This window comes from Dendrobates tinctorius, unplaced genomic scaffold, assembly GCF_039654945.1.
Source record: "Dendrobates tinctorius isolate UK_male_01 unplaced genomic scaffold, ASM3965494v1 ptg000007l, whole genome shotgun sequence".
Classification (NCBI taxonomy): Eukaryota; Metazoa; Chordata; class Amphibia; order Anura; family Dendrobatidae; genus Dendrobates; species Dendrobates tinctorius.
The window spans coordinates 56,378,336-56,397,891 of NW_027361675.1; positions in this window are offsets into that span (position 1 = coordinate 56,378,336).

Below are 19,556 nucleotides of genomic sequence, written 5' to 3' on the forward strand. Positions count from 1 at the left end.
ACAGAAATCACAGTATTTGCATGGAACACACTACACATCCTGTATTCCAAGAAGATGGCCATTTTGTGGGCTACCAAATAAGTAACATAAATAAGAAAAAATTTGGCATGTAGCATTGTTTCAATCACTTGGTACATATGGAAGTTTTTGAAATACAATTTCAAATGACAAGTAGCTTGTTATTAATCCAGTAGCGCACGATACTTCCATCACCCATGGCAAATTTCATTACAAATCCCTGGAAGCTGCCGCATATGGAATCTATGCAATATTAATGTTTGTGTCTCACACAACCCTATAGGGTGAGCAAAATTACTTTTTGATTCTCCTTTACCACTTGGATAAGACCCTTATGTGCTTTTACAACTTTTATCGAAGGAGGTTCTTGAGACAGCATTCAACAACTAGCTGACTCCTGAAAGTTATGGGTAGACGACATGATCTTACTGGCTATGCACTGGAGATAGCTGTGAAAGAAGCATATCAAAAAACACTAATTTATAAGTGAGAAGACCAGTATGTTACCACTATGTTTTTTTTCGGTATTTTTTTTTAATTATAGCATGTAAATGCTGAGGAAGTCAAGTTTTGTATCATATCAAAATAATAGTCAGCACAACTTATTAAAATGAAAATAGAGAAAATGGTTTTCAGGCTAAGTATTCACTGTAAGGCCATATTGGGATACAGAAATTGCTGGTAATTGGTTCCACTCTGAAACGATTTAATTGTACTTAAGTGGCAGATCATCATGCTCGAATTTGGAACAGGGTGCTTTTTTCTGCATGATAATTAGTCATATTACTGATAGGCTAAACTGTATAAGTTCCAGTGCTGGCCTGTGATATTAGCAGTCTAAATTGCAAAGCTTTGAAGTATGGGAAATATTAATTCTATAATTGGTGGTAATGTTAGAAGAAAACAGATTTTAACAATGAAATCTAATAATTACAAGATACCTGGAATAATCATCTCTGCGACTCTCGCTATATATGGTAATGCATGCCACGTTGTTGTCACACATATATCCCATTTTATGTAATTACAACAGCTTAGTAGCTTGCTGGAGACTTCAAGTGCAGAAAGTAAAACATTGTACTTACACAGCCCCAGCGATTTCAGCAGCAATCATTGTAGGATGTAGCTAATGGCAGGGTTTAGAGGCCCGGCTCCTGCTGAGATTCCATTACCTTGTAATTTTCAGCTTGTTCACTTTTGCAATAAAGATCCTCTGTCTTGTAATTCCTCCAGCATTCACGTCTTATCTTCTCAGAACTTGAAAAACATAAGATGCATTCTGCTGGGGATTTATTGAGATAAGTTATTAGAGTCAAGCAGTGAGGCAAGCATGTAATAATATACTATTCTACTGAATTTATTTTTTTTACAGTTGTCTTTGAAAGCCTAATATGAACGCAAACAATATGTTTTGTAGATGTTAAAAAATTCATCACTTTTCTGTATGATGAAGAAAGCGATTTCAAGAAAATCTGACTTGTCCTTGATGTCTGCAAAATGGAACTAATATAATAGTTACTTGTAGAAGATGAATAGTAGTTTATGCAAGACACTGTTAAATGTTCCAGAAGTCCAAGAGAACTGTAAAATTATGGGAAGGATAGAAAATTTTCCTTGAAATAGATAGCTTTAATGATCTGACATTAAATTAAAAGTATCTAATTTTGTATAGGTACACAATTTGCTGCTGATATATAGGGCCCAATTCATTATGACTGACATTGTGCATTATGACTGACATTGTGCATTCCAGTCTTAATGCATGGGATCACTTGAGTAAGTTGCTCCTAATTGGCTAAGAAGTGCACTTAACATTTTTTCACTTTTACAACTAGTGTGTGACTCTGCCAGAAATGTTATTTCAGTGAGTACATTTCTTGTGAAATTTACTACCCATTGTGGCAAAGCTGGAAAGGACTGGCATAAAAATAGCAAAAGTCACAAAACTTTTGCTCAAGTTAACGATGAGGAAAAAAAATAACAACATTTGAAAGTGCTTTATCCCATAATTCTGGTGCAAACACATTCATGATTGATCCCATAGATTCTAAAAGTACAAAAAAAACGTTCTTTCGTATTACGGCGCCAACCTGACACTGTCTGTAGGTTACTCAGCAAAATCCTGCTGACAGGTTCCCTTTAATGGATCAGACTTGATTTTCCAGCATATTCCACAGGTACTAATTCAGATTAAGATCTATAGACCAAGCCTACACCATAAACTGTTTGTCATGCTCCTCAAGCAATTGCCGAACAATTAAAGGTACCGTCACATTTAACGATGCACCAGCGATCCCGACCACGATACGACCCGGTCAGGATCGCTGGTGCATCGCTAAATGGTCGCTAGTGAGCTGCCAAACAGGCAGATCTCACCAGCGACGTAGCAGCGGTCAGCGTTCATTACTTACCTGTCTGACGCGGCGATGAAGAAGTCCTCCCGCCCGCGTCCACGCGTCGCTCGTCGGAAGCCCAGCAGGAAGTGGCCGACGAGAAACGGCCTTGGACGATCTCGCGTGATCAGCGATAGACAGCAGGGGAGCCGGTCGGAGGTAAGTATCACACTTAGCGATATCGCTAGCAATATCGCTGCAGCATCACAAAATCGGTGACGCTTAAGCGATATCGCCAGCGATCTCGCTTAGTGTGACGGGGCCTTTATCCTGCAAATAAAGGCTACTCCCCTTAGGGAAAATCAATACAATTTGGCCTCATTCACATGTCTGTGTTTAACCATTAAATATGGCAGATGGCTAGCACTCGACTAGTGTAATGAATAAACGGTGCTAGTGAAAGGGAGCCTCTGGTCCCGTAAATGTAAAGTCAGTATAGAATCACTGCACACGTAAATTATGCTAAAGTGAGCTTTTTATTATTTAATTGACAGTGATGAAGCGACAGCTGACATTTCGGCCTAACAACGGCCTTTATCACATAGTCGCCCTTTTGAAGTAGAGTTTTGGTAGTCACCAGTTGATAATTTATCACTGCTAGGCAATATTTCAAAACATTGGTGGCGCAGTGGGGGATGCAGGCACCAATTCACTGATTCAGTGCTGAGGCACGGCGGTGCCTGCATCCCCCACTGCGCCACCAATGTTTTTTTACCATACCAACAGGATCTCTGCTCCTCTAGCACCTGGACTATTGGCTATACTGGATAATCCACATTTTTTTTAAATATTGCCTAGCAGTGATAAACTATCAACCGGTGACTACCAAAACTCTACTTCAAAAGGGCGACTATGTGATAAAGGCCGTTGTTAGGCCGAAATGTCAGCTGTCGCTTCATCACCGTCAATTAAAAATGAAAAAAATAAATGAAAACCTACCTTGCCACTAACCACCAAAGCTCTCTCTGATCTTCTGCTGGCCCCTTCTGGCTTTGATCTCTTCTGTGCTTTCTTTCCATTGCGCTGGTGCTTCCTACACAGAGTAGGCTTAGGGTGACACACTTTGTGATTTCATGACATTAAGATGTCACGATGTGTGCTACCAAAGAGCTTTGTAGGCCTCATGCAATACATTCCATGACTTAAATCACAACATCACAACATAAAGCAGGAGGAACCATCGCTGAGTGAAGTTGGACTAGAAGATATCAGAGTCAGAGGGAGCAGTGCAATACAATTTTTTTTATTTTTCAACCCTTTCCCAGCCCTGTTTAAAAATGGTGACCAGGTGCCATTTTGCTGGAGTAGCATAAATCAAATTACATAAAATTCATATTCTGGCAGATTCAAAACTTTGGAAATGCCATCAAACGATTTGCTCATTAATATTTGAAGGTAAAATAATTTAAAGGTAAATTGCTCTTTGCTTAGTACACCAGTGAGTTTTTTTCTAGTAAGCAGTGATGGATGAACCCAAACAGTGAAGTTTGGGGTCTATACCGAACACCTACCAATCGGGCAGGGATCCCAAACACAAACTTCTCCATTAAGTCCATGTTACTGGCCACACACATTGGTTGTTTCCCACACTGCCATCTGCATGACAGCACGAGAAACATAGGCTACTCTGCTCTGTTTTCATGCAGCGTTGCCATAAGTGAGTTCACCAGAATTCAGCTATTAGTTGAGCTCACTCTGGCGATCACGCTTCTGTCAGTGTGTGCTGGCATCATCCAACTTGTCATGGGACAGTATCGAGTAGCTTTACTTCACACTGATGAGGAATATGGTTGTTTATTATTTTTCTTTTTTTTTTTTTTACAGAGAACATGGGCATTGTTGTTTTAGGAGTAAGGTGAATATTTTTGTTGCTTATTATTTTCTCATTTTTACAGGTGACATTGACATCAGTGGAATGGAAGTAGGTATTTATTTATAGAGCAGGCGTGGGCTGATGAATACTCTCATGAGTGGCGTCTGCTCTGGCTGTTATTAGCAGGAGCAGATGTAGGCTGATGGGAGTATTAGGCTCGCATCAGCTGACGCCTCTGTGACTGGAGGTAAACGTTTTAATGTCGGTCACAGCTGTTGGCTGTCAGATGAACCACAGCTCTTTCACCTGCGGTAATAATCTTACTCCCGATCAGAGTTAGTGTTTAGTTTGCTGTCATGCAGATGACAGAGTGGCAAGTAATGGATGTTAGGGCCTCCAATTAATATGACTGGGTTTTGGGTTCTGCCAGACCCAAACATTCAGGGGTTTGCCCATCAATATTAATAAGCAGTATTTGAAATAGTCTGTGTCAAATGTGCAGAAACCTCAATTGAATAGTCTCTTCATTTATGAACCAATAAAACAATAATTGGCAAATGGTTACTGCTAGCAATTACTCTTTTATGTTAAATTAATGTGGGCCAATTGATCTCTAGCCTAGAGCCCAGGCATATAAATATCAGCTGGAAGTAGCTTGTGTGCCAGCCTAGAGCTGCGGGAGTTATTTTGCCGTTCTCACTTACAATTAAAGACAACCTTTTATTTTAGGTCATATTATTGCATGCTGGGTCATCACAGCTCATTAAAAACAGCGATTGACTATATCCACTCTGTATTGCGTGACTACTTGCATTAAATAGAAATGACTGTAATGGTATGTGGCCCTGCATTCACCCGTAATTAAAAGGTTGAGTTACTCTTGTAAACAAATTACCAAGAACAAAGGGGTTTACAAATGCTTGCTAATTAGTTTAGATTCCCTAAAGCTTTTAGCTGTTTGTAATTCAATAACTCAGTGTAAATTCTCCAGTTAAAAATGTCTAATGGGAATTGACAGAAAACTAAATAATTGATATTGTCAGCAATTGCAGCCGCAAACACTAGAACATTATTGTCTGCCAGTATGCAGGACTGCAGTGATTTCCAGGGAGGATGAATAACTGGCTTTCATGAATTAGCAGCATAAATGGCAGACAGCTGGTTCTCAATACTGCAGCTGAGAAGGCTTTATCTTCTAGCTGACTAAATAAAAAAATAAACACACACCTTAAACATGGCTGGCTTTTCATTTTATCAGCTTCATTCTAATGACCAGGTATTACATAATCTGCCTTAGCTTTAAAGTATCTACATGCATTTTAGAATCTTCTTCCCATCAAAATGTGATTTGCTCTTGTACTGAATGAACAAACCTGAACATTTCTAAAGACATTAACCTTTTCTAGAAAAGTCAAGACTTTGGCCCTGATTCACCAAAACCGGTGATCTCCACAACAGTCTTAATAAAGGTACTGGTCGGGTGAACGGCTCCTAATTCATTAAGAAACCCATGCCACTAAATTAATTAGGTTATGTCTGTATTGTCGTGTGCCTCTGTGTGCGCCTCGCCTCAAATCTTACTCCAATCTCTGCTGGAGTAAGAAATAACTGCTTTTAAATTTGATGAGCAATGATTGCCTCGTCCTCGTGCCAGAACCACCCACTTTTTTGGAGCTGGGCAAAAATGACATGACAACCTCAAAAGTTGCACATTTTTAGTGCAGTCCTGATTTGCGCCTAAATTGTGCGACTTTCCAAAGCTTTTTATGACAGAATTCTGTATAAAACCTTTGATGAATAGGGCACTTTACACTTAATGGGATCCTTGATAGAATTCAAAATAAAACATACTGTTGTTGGGATAATCTCTTATGATGTCCAAGGCATGCGCTCCATAATGCCGATTCCAATCTCAATCCCTAAAGTTCATAATTACAGCTGTCGGATGAACAATTAGCGAACAACTACGGTATTTTCCCCAATTCATTGGCAATGGCTCTACTAAACATGCATGTGTGTAACATTTATTTATGTAAACTATAACGAGCATATACTGTATATACAGTGTTGTGAAAATTAATTGGGACAAAGCATTTTTTTAAGTAAAATTGTAAGTTGGTTACCAGTCAGTGATTCAAACCAGTTTTAACTGCTTTAAACAGGTACTCACACCTGTTCAAAGCAGTTAAAACTGACTGGTAACCAACTTACAATTTTACTTAAAAAAAATGCTTTGTCCCAATTAATTTGCACAGAACTGTACAGCTCTGGCAAAAATTAAGAGACCACTGCACAGTTTTATAAAAATCTGATTCTCTACATGTCTGACAGTCATTCCATTACAGTATCAGTTGATTTCTAAACAGAGTACACCTCATTCTACTTAATGTGCTTCTGATTAGGTGATCACATGAACCAAATCTTATTTAACCCCTTAACGACCGCCGATACGCCTTTTAACGGCGGTAATTAAGGGTACTAAAACCACAGCGCCGTTAATTCACGGCGCTGTGATTTAAGTGAATAGCGCCCCCCAGTGTCGGATTTTCTCCGGGGTCTCGGCTGCCAGGGGTAGCCGAGACCCCAGAGAACATGAATCGGTCGGTTTTTACCGACCCCCGCTTTTGCGATCGCCGTTATTAACCCTATAACAGCGACCGCAAAAAAAAAAAAGCCGCGATTTTACATTTAATTTCTCTCTCCTCTGATGTGATCGCACATCAGAGGAGAGAGAAATAGGGTCCCCGATCCCCCCCCGGTACCTCTCCGTGGCCCTCCGTCCCCTCCCGGTGGTCCCACGTCCCGCCGGCATCCTCCGATGGGCGCCGCCATCTTGAAAATGGCGGGCGCATGCCCAGTGCGCCCGCCGGGAATCTGCCGGCTCCGGCTGGCAGATTCCATTCATTATTTTGATCACTATGATAAACGATCATAGTGATCAAAATAAAAAAAATAGTACATAACCCCCGTTTATCACTCCCTTATATAGGCCAATATAATGAAATAAAGAAAATAGGGTTAGGGTTAGGGTAGGGTTAGGGTAGGGTTAGGGTAGGGTTAGGGTTAGGGTTGGGCTAGTGTTAGGGTTGGGCTAGGGTTAGGGTTAGGGCTCGGGTCACGACTAGGGTTAGAATTAGGGTTAGGGTGAACTAGAATTAGGGTTAGAATTAGGATTAGGGATTAGGGTTGGGATTAGGGGTAGGGTTGGGATTAGGGTTAGGGGTGTGTTGGGGTTAGGGTTGGAGCAAGAATTGAGGGGTTTCCACTATTTGCCAACTTTGGGGGTCTAAAAATTGGGTTCTAAAAAAATCACTTTTGTGGAAATAAAAAAAGACTTTTTATTTTCACGGCTCTGCGTTTATAAACTTTTGTGAAGCGCTTGGGGGTTCAAAGTGCTCACCACACATCTAGATAAGTTCATTAGGGGGTCTAGTTTCCAAAATGGGGTCACTTGTGGGGGGTTTCCACTGTTTAGGCCCATCAGGGGCTCTGCAAGCGCAACATGATGTCCGCAGACCATTCCATCAAAGTCTGCATTCCAAAATGGCACTCCTTCCCTTCCGAGCTCTCCCATGCGCCCAAACAGTGGTTCCCCCCCACATATGGGGTATCGGCGTACTCAGGACAAATCGCATAACAACTGTGCGGGTATGATTTCTCCTGTTACCCTTGTAAAAAATAAAAATTTGGGGGCGAAAAGATCATCTTTGTGGAAAAAAATAGATTTCTTATTTTCACGGCTCTACGTTATAAACTTCTGTGAAGCCCTTGGGGGTTCAAAGTGCTCACCACACATCTAGATAAGTTCCTTAATGGGCCTAGTTTCCAAAATGGAGTCACTTGTTAGAGGTTTCCACTGTTTAGGCACATTAAGGGCTCTCCGAACGCAACATGGCATCCGATCTCAATTCCAGCCAATTCTGCGTTGAAAAAGTCAAACGGTGCTCCATCCCTTGCGAGCTCTGCCGTGTGCTGAAATAGTGGTTTACCCCCACATATAGGGTATCGGCGTATTCAGGAGAAATTGTACAACAAATTTTGTGGTTGATTTTCTCTTTTTACACTTGTGAAAATAAAAAAAATTGGTTCTGAAGTAAATTTTTTGCAAAAAAAAGTTAAATATTAATTTTTTCCTTCCACATTGCTTTAGTTCCTGTGAAGCACTTAAAGGGTTAATAAACTTCTTGAATGTGGTTTTGAGCACCTTGAGGGGTCTAGTGTTTAGAATGGTGCCACTTTTGGGTATTTTCTGTCATGTACACCCCTCAAAATGACTTTAAATATGATGTGGTCCCTAAAAAATGGTTTTGTAAATTTTGTTGTAAAAATGAGAAATCGCTGGTCAACTTTTAACCCTTATAACTTCCTAACAAAAAAAAATTTTGCTTCCAAAATTGTGCTGATGTAAAGTAGACATGTGGGAAATGTTATTTATTAAGAAATTTGTGTGACACATGAGGGCATAAAAATGTAAAGTTTTAAAATTGCAAAATTTTCAAAATTTTCGCCATATTTCCATTTTTTTCATAAATAAACACAAGACTTATTGAAGAAATTTTACCACTAATATGAAGTACAATATGTCACGAAAAAACAGTCTTAGCATCAGCGGGATCCATTAAAGCGTTCCAGAGTTATAACCTCATAAAGGGACAGTGGTCAGAATTGTAAAAATTGGCCTGGTCATTAAGCTGCAAACTGGCTCTGTCGCTAAGGGGTTAATGAAGGAAAGTATAAAAAACCCTGCTGTGGTGTTCACAATCCTCTTGCAATAGGAGAAGCTGGATGGCAAAAAGTGTAGCAATATCCTAAAAGTAATAGGAATGAAAAAATAACTTTTAACCATGCCAAAGGAGTTGAAAAGAAAAGTCTTGAGTGAGGAAAAGAAGGGCTCACTTCTGGCTTTACTAGCAGAGGGATACAGTGAGCGTCAAGCAGCAGACATTGGGGACAAAAAATCTACAGACCAGCAGAAGGCGAAAACGACTCTCCACTGACCATAATGACCATCATCTTATTTGAATGTCACTCAGCAACCGCAAGATGACATCTAGTGACCTACAAAAGGAATGGCAAATGGCAGCTGGGGTGAAGTGCACGGCAAGAACAGTTCGTAACAGGCTCCTAGAGGCAGGGCTCAAATCATGTAAAGCTAGAAAAAAAGCCTTTCACCAATGAGAAGCAAAGGAGAGCTAGCTTGCCAAAGACCATAAGGATTGGACCATAGTGGACTGGAGTAAGGTAATGTTAGGCATCGGGTTCCAGTCGCTGCACAGCAGGAATCCTGAGCCTTGCATTCGGCAGTCTCCCATTCCTCTCCAGCCGCAGAGGAGGCTGCTCAGCAGACTCATCGATCCAGGCACTCTGCTCAGACCAACTCGGTAGGTTTGGTTGCTGCTACCTCCTCTGGTCCAGTTATAGCAACGCATGCTGGTCAGCAGCGAGCTACTCCAGGGATTAAGTCCTCTGTTATGAATGAGTCACCGTAGGAGGCAAAAACAGAAATACTAGCTAAGTCCAGAAAACCAGAGAAGTTGGCAGCTATTGGATTGCAGACCTCTGAACCTATCAACAACAACTAGCAGTAGCCGTGGGGGGTTCCTACGGTGCCCTAGACCCCTCGATCACAGCCGGAGAACTAAATAGCCTAAAGACAGAAAGGGAAATCTAAACTGCCCCAGAGCAGACCCCAAAGCAATAGGCAGCCCCCAACATATAATGACGGTGAAGCAAGATGAAAAAACACTCACACAGATAGAAAGATAGGCTAAGCAAATGATGGGGACCAAGCTAACTAAATAGGACAGGATAGAAAAGCTGCTGTCTGCAATCCGCCCAAAACCCTCTCAAAAACAAGAGCCAACAGACTGACAGGGAAAAAAGCCCTGAAGACGCTAGGCTTCAAAAAGACTATATCAGTACTTAGGTATTTTCTGAAGACAGAGCAAAAAGGAATTCAGCTCACCCCAGCAGGGAATGGCAGAAATCCAGAAAAACAAGGCAAAACAAAACCAAAACACAAATGCAAAAAGCAGAGCAGAAAACTTAGCTTTTGAGGAGTAGGAATCAGACTGGTCTCCTAGAATCCCTGAGAGAAATCACCCGCAAGGCAGAAGGGCATCGGCTGCCTTATATCCAGTCAGCAATTCCAGTCACCCAGTCATCATCATCCTGCACAGGTGCTTGGTAATCAGCCTCACTACCTTCCTTCACCAGAAGAGAGAGTTTATCAGACCTCAATGGTGAAGGGGAAAATGAGCTCACAACAGTACCCCCCCTTGAGGAGGGGTCACCGAACCCTCATCCACGCCACCAGGGCGATCAGGGTGAGCCCGATGAAAGGCACGCACCAATCTTTTGGCATGAATATCAGAGGCAGAGACCCAGGAATTATCCTCCTGACCATAACCCTTCCACTTAACCAAATACTGGAGTCTCCGTCTAGCAAGACAGGAATCCAGTATCTTCTCTACCTCATATTCCATGTTACCTTCAACCAATACAGGGTCCGGAGGTGCCACCCCAGGAACAACTGGTTCAACAAACCTCTTCAACAAGGACTTATGAAACACATTATGGATTTTAAATGTGACAGGAAGAGCCAAACGAAAAGAGACCAGATTAATAATCTCCAAAATCTTGTAAGGTCCAATAAATCTAGGCTTAAACTTAGGAGAAGCCACCTTCATAGCGATATTTTTTGATGATAACCAAACCATATCACCAACCTTAAACTGGGGACCAATGGTCTTATGTCGGTTGGAAAACCGCTAGGCCTTTTCCTGGGAGAGAGATAACTTATCCACCACTTGGTCCAAGATCTAGTGCATTCTCTCCACCACAGTGTCAACACATGGGCAGGCAGAAGGCTCCACCTGCCCTGAAGAAAATCGAGGATGAAACCCAAAGTTACAAAAAAAAGGTGACATCAAAGTGGCAGAACTAGCTCTATTATTTAAAGCAAATTCGGCCAAGGGCAAAAATGAAACCCAATCATCCTGATCAGCGGAAATAAAACATCTCAAATACGACTCCAAGGTCTGGTTTGTTCTCTCCATCTGCCCATTGGTCTGAGGGTGAAAAACAGAGGAGAAGGACAACTGAATTCCCAGCTTGGAACAGAAAGTCCTCCAAAATCTAGACACAAACTGAACTCCTCTGTCAGATACAATGTTCTCAGGAATCCCGTGCAAGCGAACCACCTGTTGCAAAAACAGGGGCACCAACTCAGAGGAAGATGGCAACTTAGGGAGTGGTACAAGATGAACCATCTTAGAGAACCTATCACAAATCACCCAAATAACAGTCATCCTTTGAGAGACAGGCATATCAAAGATGAAATCCATTGAAATATGGGTCCATGGCCTCCTGGGGACCGGCAAAAGCATCAACAACCCACTAGAGCGAGAACAAGGTTTAGACCGGGAGCAAGTCCCACAGGACTGCACAAAATTCCTGACATCACGAGACAAGGCGGGCCACCAAAAAGACCGACTCACCAGATCTCTAGTACCAAAAATACCTGGATAACCAGCTAATGCAGAGCAATGAACTTCAGACATCACTCTCTTCTTCCACTGGTCAGGAACATACAACTTTCCACTGGGACAACGCTCAGGTTTGTCCTCCTGGAACTCTTCCAGAGCACGTCTCAAATCGGGCAAGATGGCAGAAAGAACTACCCCTTCGCCTAAGATGGTAGCAGGCTTGGTCACCACAGGAGAATCAGCAAAGAAGCTCCTAGAGAGAGCGTCAGCCTTGACATTCTTAGTGCCAGGAAGAAAAGAGACCACAAAATCAAAACATGTAAAAAACAAGGCTCACCTAGCCTGTCTAGGGTTCAAGTGTTTGGCCGACTCCAGGTAAATCAAATTCTTGTGGTCAGTGAGGACCACGACTTGATGTTTAGCTCCCTCCAACCAATGTCTCCACTCCTCAAATGCCCATTTCATGGCCAACAGTTCCTGATTCCCCACATCATAGTTACGTTCAGATGGAGAGAACTTTCGGGAAAAGAAAGCACAGGGATTCATTTTAGATGTTACAGGATCCTTTTGGGACAAAACAGCTCCTGCACCAATCTCAGAAGTGTCCACCTCTACCTGGAACGGGAGTGAGACATCAGGTTGCCGCAAAACCGGGGCAGAAGTGAATTTTCGCTTCAGCTCCTGAAAGGAAGAAACAGCCTCCGGAGACCAATTCAACACATCAGCACCCTTCTTAGTCAGATCAGTCAATGGCTTGGCAATACTAGAAAATTTTGCTATAAATTTCCGATAAAAATTAGCAAAACCCAAATACTTCTGGAGGGCCTTCAAAGAAGTGGGCTGAACCCAATCATAAATGGCCCGTACGTTGGCCGGGTCCATTTCAATAGTTGACGGAGACAAAATAAATCCCAAAAATGAAATCCTCTGTACCCCAAAAAGGCATTTCAGTCCTTTGACATACAGGTAATTCTCCCTCAAGATCCAGAACACAGTCCGAACATGTTCCACATGAGAATCCCAATCCTTGGAGAAGATCAAAATATCATCCAGATAGATAATCAAAAATTTATCCACAAAGTCTCGGAAAATGTCGTTCATGAAGCACTGGAAGACAGAAGGGGCATTAGTGAGCCCAAAAGGCATCACCAGGTACTCAAAATGTCCCTCCGGAGTATTAAACGCCGTCTTCCATTCATCCCCATGCTTAATGCGGATAAGATTATACGCCCCCCTGAGGTCAAGCTTGGTAAACCAGCAAGCACCTTTAACTCTGGAGAATAGATCAGAAATCAGGGGTAACGGATACTGATATTTAATAGTAATTTTGTTGAGGTCACGATAATCAATACAAGGCCTTAATGAACCATCCTTTTTGGCCACGAAAAAAAAAACGGCACCTAAGGGTGAAGAGGATGGTCTAATATGACCCTTCTCCAATGCCTCCTTAATATAAGATTGCATAGCCTCGTGCTCGGGTACAGATAAATTGAAGAGCCGACCCTTGGGAAATTTACACCCCGGGCTCAGTTCAATTGCACAGTCATAACTCCTATGAGGAGGCAAAGATGCAGACTCATTCTCACTAAATACATCATAAAAGTCCACCAAATAGTCAGGAACATCATGCGACTGAGGAGAGGTGGAAAAAAACGGAGCCTCACTAAGGGCACACAGACAACCCCAACTCACCACAGACACAGATTTCCAATCCAAAACTGGATTATGAATGTGCAACCAGGGAAACCCCAGAACAATGGTATCATGCAAATTATGCAACACCAAAAATCTGCAATTTTCTTGATGGTCTGGGGCGACCCGCATGACCACCTGGGTCCAAAACTGAGGCTTATTTTTCGCCAAAGGAGTAGCATCAATCCCCCTCAAAGGGATAGGCGTCCGCAGAGGCGTCATCGGAAATCCACAACGTTTAGCAAAATCCAAATCCATTAGGTTTGCCAGAAGAAACTTAGGTTGAACACCACCCACAGAAAACGTGTGTGCAAAACGTTTCTCTCGTTTAGGACAGACAGAAATAATATGCGAGGCATCTCCACAAAAAAACACAGCTTATTACGCCTTCTGAACTCCTGACGTTGCTGCCTGGACAAAACTCTATCACATTGCATAGGTTCAGACACTTGTTCAACAGGTGGCAACACCTCTCGTGCAGTCCTGCGTTCACGTAAACGCCGATCAACCTGAATGGCTAATGACACAGAATCATCAAGACCAGAGGGAACAGGAAATCCCACCATAGTATCTTTTACGGCTTCTGACAAACCCTTCAGAAAGAGAGCTGCCAAGGCATTATCATTCCAGGTAGTAAGGACCGCCCACTTTTGGAATTTTTGACAGTACAATTCTGCAGAATCTCGACCCTGGCTCAATGCCAACAGGGTCTTTTCAGCCTGATCAATAGCATTAGGTTCGTCATACAACAACCCCAAGGCTTGAAAAAATGCGTTCACATTAGTCAGAATAGGATCATCTGGTTTCAAAGAAAACGCCCAATCCTGGGGATCGCCACGCAGCAAAGAGATGACAATTTTAACCTGCTGCGCGGAGCTCCCTGACGAGTTAGGCTTCAAGGCAAAACATAATTTACAATTATTTTTGAAATTCAAAAATTTAGACCGATCCCCAAAAACACATCAGGAGTAGGGATCTTTGGTTCAGCAGCATGTGAATGAGCAAGGTAGGCGGAAATTCTCCGCACTTCCGCAGCGAGCTGCTCCACACGATCAGACAATTGCTTTATCTCCATTGAGAGAAAAAAAATTCCCCCTATGGCCTCAGAGATATAGAGGAAAAAATATACACACTTTTTTTTTTTTTTTTTACAATTCTTTCCTGCTATTGAGTACCCTAGGATCTGCGGTATGGCGGGTGATTCTGTTATGAATGAGTCACCGTAGGAGGCAAAAACAGAAATACTAGCTAAGTCCAGAAAACCAGAGAAGTTGGCAGCTATCGGATTGCAGACCCCTGAACCTATCAACAACAACTAACAGTAGCCGTGGGGGGTTCCTACGGTGCCCTAGACCCCTCGATCACAGCCGGAGAACTAAATAGCCAAAAGACAGAAAGGGAAATCTAAACTGCCCCAGAGCAGACCCCAAAGCAATAGGCAGCCCCCAACATATAATGATGGTGAAGCAAGATGAAAAAACACTCACACAGATAGAAAGATAGGCTGAGCAAATGATGGGGCCCAAGCTAACTAAATAGGACAGGATAGAAAAGCTGCTGTCTGCAATCCACCCAAAACCCTATCAAAACAAGAGCCAACAGACTGATAGGGAAAAAAGCCCTGAAGATGCTAGGTTTCAAAAAGACTATATCAGTACTCAGGTACTTTCTGAAGACAGAGCAGAAAGGAATTCAGCTCACCCCAGCAGGGAATGGCAGAAATCCAGAAAAACAAGGCAAACCAAAACCAAAACACAAATGCAAAAAGCAGGGCAGAAAACTTAGCTTTTGAGGAGCAGGAATCAGACTGGTCTCCTAGAATCCCTCAGAGAAATCACCCGCAAGGCAGAAGGGCGTCGGCTGCCTTATATCCAGTCAGCAATTCCAGTCACCCAGTCATCATCATCCTGCACAGGTGCTTGGTAATCAGCCTCACTACCTTCCTTCACCAGAAGAGGGAGTTCATCAGATCTCAATGGTGAAGGGGAAAATGAACTCACAACTGTCCTCTTTTTGGTTCACTGAGCATGCCCGTGGGATGATCTCTCATTGGAGATTGGAGGTCACATGCTCAGGTCTTTCTCCAGCTCGGACTGGACCATCAGGAAGGTCAGGAGGGTCCTGGAAGGATGCGGCTATAAAAGGTTTGCATGGCCGTTCGGCCATGCGCTAATATAGAGAAAGATTTAGACCATGTGGAGTGAGAGTTGTATGCACGTATGAATGTCTCTTGTGAATGACTCATTGGAAACCCCTACCCTTGGTACGCATGTGTTGTGTAGCCTAGCCTGTTAGCGCCCAGGCTGAGGAGCAAGTAGGAGGCAGAGTCAGAGACTGGCATCAACGCCAAGTGGTGGCTTGGTCTGTACGCCACAGTTCTCTTGGTCGACACTCCACGGTCGCCAGCGTCACTTAGTGGCATCCGCAGTTGCGACGCCGCACGCTTAGTAGGTCTAGAGGGACTCTGACCCTTTGTCCTTGGGGCTGAGTCCTGTGACCTGATACTGAGCATTTATCTTGCCGAGTTCTGTGAGCTTTTACAGGCTCCAGCATTTATGTTCATTGGTAGTGTGGCTCTGTGAAGCAACAGAGTCCACCCCTGTACACACAGGGTGATGTTAACCCGCATGTGCCCCTCTATTATACCGCCATATAGCATCCGCCAGTACTAGCCACAGTTTACCACCCCATGCATGGTGGACCCTGGGCTGTGAACGCACCTTATTACCATCTTTATTATTTGGTGCGTTCCGCCAGCCCTAACAGGTAATCTTCTCTGATGAGTCTAATTTTCAGCTTTGCCCAACACCTGATTGTCTAATGGTTAGATGGAGACCTGGAGACCTGGAGAGATGTACAAGGCACAGTGTCTTGCACCCACTGTGACAATTGGTGGAGGCTCGGTGATGATCTGGGGATGCTTCAGCAAGACAGGAATTGAGCAGGTTAATCTTTGCGAAGGATATATGAATCAAGCTGCATGCAAGTTTATCCTTGATTCCTTCTGCTCAGGCAATATTCCCCAATTCTGAGGACTGATTTTTCCAGCAGGACAATGTGCCATGCCACACAGCTAGGTCAATCAGTATTTGGATGATAGAACACCACATCAAATCCCTGTCATGGCCAGCTCAATCTCCAGACCTGAACCCCATTGAAAACCTCTGGAATCTAATCAAAAAGAAGATAAATAGTCATATAAGCCATCAAACAAAGAACTGCTTGAGTTTTGTACCAGGAGTGGCTTAAGGTCACCCAAAAGCAGAGTGAAAGACTGATGGAAAGCATGCCAAGACGCATGAAGGCTGTGATTAAAAATCATGGTTGTTCCACAAAATATTGATTTCTAAACTCTTCCTGAGTTAAAACATTAGTATTGTTGTTTCTAAATGATGATGAACTTGTTTTTTTTGCATTATTTGACGGCTGCAAGCACTGCATTTTTTTGACCATTTCTCATTTTCAGAAAATAAGTTCAAAATTTAGAGCTTGGAAATTCGAAGATATGTTGTCAGTGGTGTATAGAATAAAAGAGCAATTTACGTTTTACTCAAAAATCTCATCTATAAAGCTCAATGTGTGTGTGTGTGTGTGTGTATGTTTGTATGTATGTATCTGTGTATGTCCGGGATTGGCATCTGCACCGTCGCAGCTACAGCCACAAAATTTTGCACAGTCACACGTCTGGACCCCGAGAGCGTCATAGGCTATGTTGTGAGGTGAAATTTTAACCCCACGCATTCCAATTCACCAAACAATTTTGCCCCTAGGTACATAATGGGGAAAAAGTGTATGTATGTATGTATGTGTGTATGTCCGGGATTGGCATCTGCACCGTCGCAGCTACAGCCACAAAATTTTGCACAGTCACACTTCTGGACCCCGAGAGCATCATAGGCTATGTTGTAAGGCGAAATTTTAACCTCGCACGTTGCAATTTACCAAACAATTTGGCCTATTATTCTTATCATTTCTGTGGTGTTATCGTCCTTCTGTAAAGCTGGAAATAACACAATTTATTACTGTGCCAACACAGACCACCCTCTGACACAGACTGCAGGGGGAGCCCAATATCACACAGGATAGGATTAGATACACAGCTCAGCAGTCAGTATCACACAGGAGAGGATTAGACACATGGCTCAGCAGTCAGTATCACGCAGGATAGGAATCATAGAATCATAGAATCGTAGAGATGGAAGGGACCTCCTGGACCATCTGGTCCAACCCCCTGCTCAAAGCAGGATTCGCTAAATCATCGCACTCAGATGTCTGTCCAGCCTCTGTTTGAAGACTTCCATTGAAGGAGAACTCACCACTTCTCGTGGCAGCTTGTTCCACTCACTGGTCACTCTAACTGTCAAAAAGTTTTTTCTAATATCTAATCTGTGTCTACTCCCTTTCAGTTTCATCCCATTGCTTCTAGTCTTTCCTTGTGCAAATGAGAATAAAGTTGATCCTTCTACAATGTGATAGCCCTTCAGATATTTGTAGACAGCTATTAAGTCTCCTCTCAGTCTTCTCTTTTGCAAACTAAACAATCCCAAATCCTGCAACCTTTCCTCATAAGACAGGGTTTGCAGACCGGTCACCATTCTGGTCGCTCTTTTCTGAACTTGCTCCAGTTTGTTGATGTCTTTTTTAAAATGTGGTGCCCAAAACTGGACATAATATTCCAGATGAGGTCTGACCAAAGAGGAGTAGAGGGAAATAATGACTTCACGTGATCTAGACTGTATGCTTCTGTTAATACATCCTAGAATTGCATTTGCCTTTTTTGCTGCTGCATCACACTGTTGACTCATATTCAGTCTGTGATCTATTAGTATAGCCAAGTCTTTTTCACATGTGCTGTTGCTTAGGCCTATTCCTCCCATTCTGTATATGTTTTTTTCATTTTTATTGCCCAGATGTAGTACTTTGCATTTTTCCCTGTTAAAAACCATTCTGTTAGTTGCTGCCCACTTCTCCAGTTTATTTATATCTTTTTGAATCCCCTCTCTCTCTTCTCTAGTATTAGCTATCCCTCCTAGCTTTGTATCATCAGCAAATTTAATCAGTTTACCCTCAACTCCTTCATCTAAATCGTTGATAAAGATGTTGAACAATACAGGGCCCAGGACAGAACCCTGTGGTACCCCACTTGAGACATTCTTCCAACTGGATGTGCAGCCATTTACGACCACTCTTTGGGTCCGATCACTAAGCCAGTTATGAATCCACCTAACAGTTGCCTTGTCCATTCCATACTTAGTCATTTTTTCAATAAGGATTGTATGAGATACTTTGCCAAATGCTTTGCTGAAGTCAAGATATACTATATCTACAGCATTTCCTTGATCCACCCAATCAGTGATTCCGTCATAGAAGGAAATTAAGTTAGTCTGACATGACTTATTAGTTACAAACCTATGCTGACTCTGTTTAATCACTTCATTCTTATCCAGGTACTGACATACATGTTGTTTAATAATTTGTTCAAAGATCTTTCCTGGTATAGAAGTCAGACTCACCGGCCTATAGTTGCCTGGGTCCACCTTCTTCCCCTTTTTGAAGATAGGAACAACATTTGCTCTTCTCCAGTCTTCTGGGACTTCTCCTGTTCTCCAAGAATTTTCAAAGATTATGGAGAGGGATTCAAAAATTTCTTCTGCTATCTCCTTCAGTACTCTGGGGTGTAATTCATCTGGACCTGGAGACTTGAATTCATTTAGGTTAGCTAAGTGTTTCCTCACTATCTTTCTGTTTATAGATATCCTGGATTCTTCTATTCCCTTAATAGAACAATGAAGAACAGTTGATGTTACATTTCCTTTCTGAGAGAAAACAGTTGCAAAATAGGAATTTAAAAGTTCGGCCTTCTCAACATCTTGTCTTACCATTTCATCATTTTCATCCTGTAAAAATCCTATAGCATCTTTGACTTTTCTTTTACTTTTGACATATCCCCAAAATCCTTTATTATTGCTTTTGACATCTCTTGCAAGCCTCAATTCATTGTCAGCTTTAGCTAATCTGATTTGTGCCCTGCAGGTTCTGCAGACAGCATTATATTCTTCTTTAGATATGCCTCCCTCTTTCCATTTTATAAACATTTTTTTCTTCCTTTTTAGCATGTGCTTAAGTTCTGTGTTCATCCATCCTGGCTTCCTT